At 35.2% G+C, this 4,361-nt stretch overlaps 1 non-coding gene across 1 annotated transcript; it reads left to right on the plus strand.

Moving 5' to 3' along the window:
• Positions 1–652: 652 nt before the first annotated feature.
• On the plus strand, positions 653–724 carry trnap-agg. Its single transcript has one exon. It is a non-coding gene; the product is annotated as a tRNA-Pro (tRNA).
• Positions 725–4,361: the final 3,637 nt, after the last annotated feature.

The following is a 4,361-nucleotide window of genomic DNA, read 5'->3' on the forward strand; positions in this document are numbered from 1 at the left end:
ATAAAAAAAATGTGGTGAAATAATTCTGTTTAAAAAAAACAAAACAAAGAAACTGACAAATGGGCTCAGACAACATCGTCTGCTCAACAGGATTCAAACGAAAACGGAAGTAGGCGGAAGTGAGACCTCTTGTTTGAATGCTTCCTTACGGCTTTTCATGGACAGCGCGTGACGACCTCTGGCGTCAAATTTAAATTAACAGACATTAACATTTCATAGTGACAGGTCCAGCCGTCAATTAGACATATCCGAAGTAGTTCATACATATTTTGGTGAGTATGTTTGGGTTTTTAAGTTGAGCTTTCCCTCAAAACACAGATTTATGATGAAAGAAATTTCATGCCAATATGTCGACCCTCCCCCGTACTTATTTTGTGTGTTGCCTTTTCTCTCTCCCCGTGTCTTTGTATTTGTGTGCTTCTCTTTTATGGCTGTGCTGCCTCTTAACTGTAGCCTGTTTCACTTTCCTGTTGCGGAAAAATAAAACACTTAAAGGCCGCCAGTTGACACGGAAGTTTTCTTTTTTAAGGCGACTGCTTCTTTGTCAGAACTGCTACAAACAGGCAACAGAAAGTCACCATTATCTGATCACCGTCGTCATTCTTGGACATCCTCTGGTTTGATGTTAGAGATGTGCTTTGGCTTGTCACGTGGCTCGTTGGTCTAGGGGTATGATTCTCGCTTAGGGTGCGAGAGGTCCCGGGTTCAAATCCCGGACGAGCCCACTTTGTTTTTTTAGAACAGAATAAAAGTTTTTATTGTCACTATACAAGTATAGTGAGATGTCGTTCAGAGCCGGATAACAGATGCAAAGAGTAAGAAGTAGTAGATAAGAGTGGTTAAATAGAATAAAGGTTCTAAAATGTACAACAATATATACAGCAAAAAAATATAAACAGATATACAAACCTACCTAAGAAAAATTTACAGTTGCTCAGAATAAATAGATAAGGTGCAGAGTATGTAGTAGTATTGCACAATTTCAAGTATTGCGCGATAGAGTAGTATTATTTCAGAGTAGTAAGAAAGTTTCTCCTCCATTATGCTTGCACACACAAGGGTTTGGGGTAGGATGGTAGTCTCAGTAAGAAAACAAACTAAAATATGCAGGAAAAATAATAATAATCCCCATGACATGCAAGTTTCCCTTTTTATGTCCAAATAAGTAGTTTTAGGTTTGCTACATCTGTATGCTGCATGACAATATCACAAATAGTAAAATAACTAAAATAATCAAACCCAAGACATAAGATATGCACTTTTCCATCAAATGAAAATAAGGTACATATCTTGTGTATCATTTTACACACATTTCTGGCAACATTCCTACACAAGCTTTAGCTCAGTAATAAGCAAGTAATTTCCATTAACATAAATCTAAATTAAAGAGCAAACAACTGGAACAACAGTTCAAATAGTTAAAGGTAATTATGTACATAAACAAGCAATAAACAAATGAGACTGGTTCTAAAATGATTATTGGATACATTTATTAGTCAACAACATTTCGCATAACAAATTGTAGTGGGAAGTAAGTACAGTTACTCAAGAAGTGTACTTAACTACAGCTTTTAGGTAGGCCATTTGTGCTTTACTTTTACACATTTCAGTGATATTACCAAACAGCTACAACCTTAAATTATTCCATTAACCCTTGAATGCATTAATATAACATATATAACACTATAAGACGGGTCATTCCTTCAAAATGCCTTTATCTTTGATGCATTTTGGCAGTAATATTTTTGTACTGCTGACCAGTGTGTTCATTGCTTTCAATACCCACAAGAGGGCACAATTTACTAAACTATTTTTATTACATTCTGCAGGCTTTATTGTATGTTTGTAGCATGTGGATGCTACAGGATGCATCCTCTTCACAAAAATATAATTTTCATGCAATATTGGTACATTGGTACACAAAACTGGTACAATTTCAGGTATGTAATTACATTTTTATTTGCTTTATTTTTTTTTTTTACCTAAAAGGGGTAAGCAACTGCTTTTTTTGCATGTTGCCATGAGAAAAGTATTAGAAAAAGAATGTTGTTTGACAGAAATCAGGTGACACATATAGTACTGTAATTGTCCATATCCCTTTTTTATTTCTTGTGCCATGTTCTTGCCCCTTTTTATCAAAAAAAAAATGCAAACTTGAAAATAACTTGATCAGCACACAACATGCTCAAGAGAACTGAGTGAAACTTGTCCATGCTAACATCTGTACCAAATAACTATGGGAGCGACATTCCTGTTTTTTAAGTGACTTGACACCATTTTCACAGGTTTTTTGTTTTTTTTTTACGAGTAAGAGAAAGCACCCCTCCATTCCCTATTTGGCCATCCTGCTTATCTTGTTCAGGGTCGAACTACAGAAGCTTATCCCAGTACACACTTAGGAAGAAGCATGTTGACACTTGTATATGCAGATAAACACAGTCACAATCCCAGCTAAGATTTAAAGTGAAAAATGCGTGCCTTGTTGCTTTGGAAGGACTTAAATCAGTTGTTAGAATTCGGAGATATTTTTAATGCAGGCTTTTCCCCTGCTTTAGTCATAATCCAATGTAACTCAGTTACCCCACAGGCTGCATTACAAACATGAAAGTCAATCTCAATTTCAGCATGTTGCTGTTGGTCACATCAGATGAGTTAAATTCCCATACTTTCCTGATCTTTCCACTGCAAACATATCTTCATTAATTGCTTCATCTTACTGGAAGTACACACAGTGAGGAGTCAAAATTAACTTGGCAAATTAAAAAAAAAGCAGTGAGCAAAAGCTTTTGTCATATTATAATGTCAAGAAAAGAAAACTGACGCATTTAAAATGGAACCATCAAATATTTCTCTTTTTTGCTTGAAAAATTACTTAAACAATTAATTAAAATAGTTATATCATCTTGCTAGCTATAGCCAATTAAGATAGCTCCATGAGTTGTTGGAATACAGTCTCTGACTGAATTTTTAAAAATAAAAGAAAAATCCTGTAAAAGGGTTTGTAAATGTGTTTTAATGGCTCCATTCAGGTTATTGTGCTATAAGACCAACTGATACCCGGGACACATTGCATGCCTCACGGAACGTCTTGCCTTTCATTGTGGCGTTTATGCTAACCTCAAGCATAAATGCGCACAACATCTCTATTAATGAGATTTTTTTTAGCATAGTACTTATTAATATAGTTAGGTAATGAGATGTGTCTTGGCCTTTGATGTAACAGGTAGTAAGCCAGTTAGGCAGACATACTAATGAGTACAATTTGTGTTAGAGCAAGTAAATACACCAAATTAACCATTCCTTACACTTTTGCTTTAGTGCTTTTTTGTTTTGTTTTTCTATATGCTTAAACTGCTGAGTATTGCTCTTAATAAAGCCCCCCCATGCACACTGCTTCAGGATGTTCTGGAATCCAAATGAACAGATCTGGTCAGCATAGTTTCAGTTACTAAGCTGTTACTGGACAATTACTGTTTGGGGAGGGATTTAGAAAATGGTGGTAATAGTCAATATCCTGTTCCTTCTCACATCTGTCTCCTGTTTTGGTAGATAACAAACTGTACTTACCTGTGAATGTGTACTATGGTCACATACGAGTTTCTAGGTCCAGTAGATATAAAGTGGATGTTTTCAGAATTTCAAACGACTTTCAGGAGGATCAGGTGTAACATCACTGAATTAGTATAGATGTGTATTTATTATTTTGTCAGTTCACTTGCCATCACACTCAACAAATTGGCTGTGACTGTGGGACCTCTAAATTGATGTAAAATTATTGTTCCAAGTGTCAGTGCTTCTGGTCAGATTTTGAAAGGCTGCAGCTAATAATTATTTTCATTATAAATTAATATGCTGATTATTTACTTGACTGGTGAATTTTTTGGTCTACAATGAACCAGAAACCAGTGAAAAATATAATTAATTTTGGGTAATTAATTTTGTTAAGCTCAAGACAGTTTGACTGAAACAGTCAGATATTTTCTGCTTTTGCGTGAGAAAAATAACTTTTGGAGTTAATCAGTAATAAAATAACTAAACAAAATAGTTGATTATTTGACCAATTGCAGCTCTGGATTTACCAACAGCAAAAAATTAATACCATATCAACTGAATGTTACGGAAATTTTACCCAACCAAAAAACAAGTCAGTACTGCAGTTGTCAGTCACAAATTTTACTACAAAACTTTGTCTTGATCCAGTTTATCAGTCCATTGTCTTTGAGGTGAACAACTCCTATTAGGTACTATTAGTTGGCTTTTATGGGAAATTGTGGGATACCACAAACCACAAACAGTTCAAATGCTTGGTAGTAGCTCAACTTACAAAACTGGTCTGGAATGCAAGTTAGTTTTGTCTCATC

Source organism: Scatophagus argus, chromosome 3 (genome assembly GCF_020382885.2).
Source record: "Scatophagus argus isolate fScaArg1 chromosome 3, fScaArg1.pri, whole genome shotgun sequence".
Taxonomy (NCBI): Eukaryota; Metazoa; Chordata; class Actinopteri; family Scatophagidae; genus Scatophagus; species Scatophagus argus.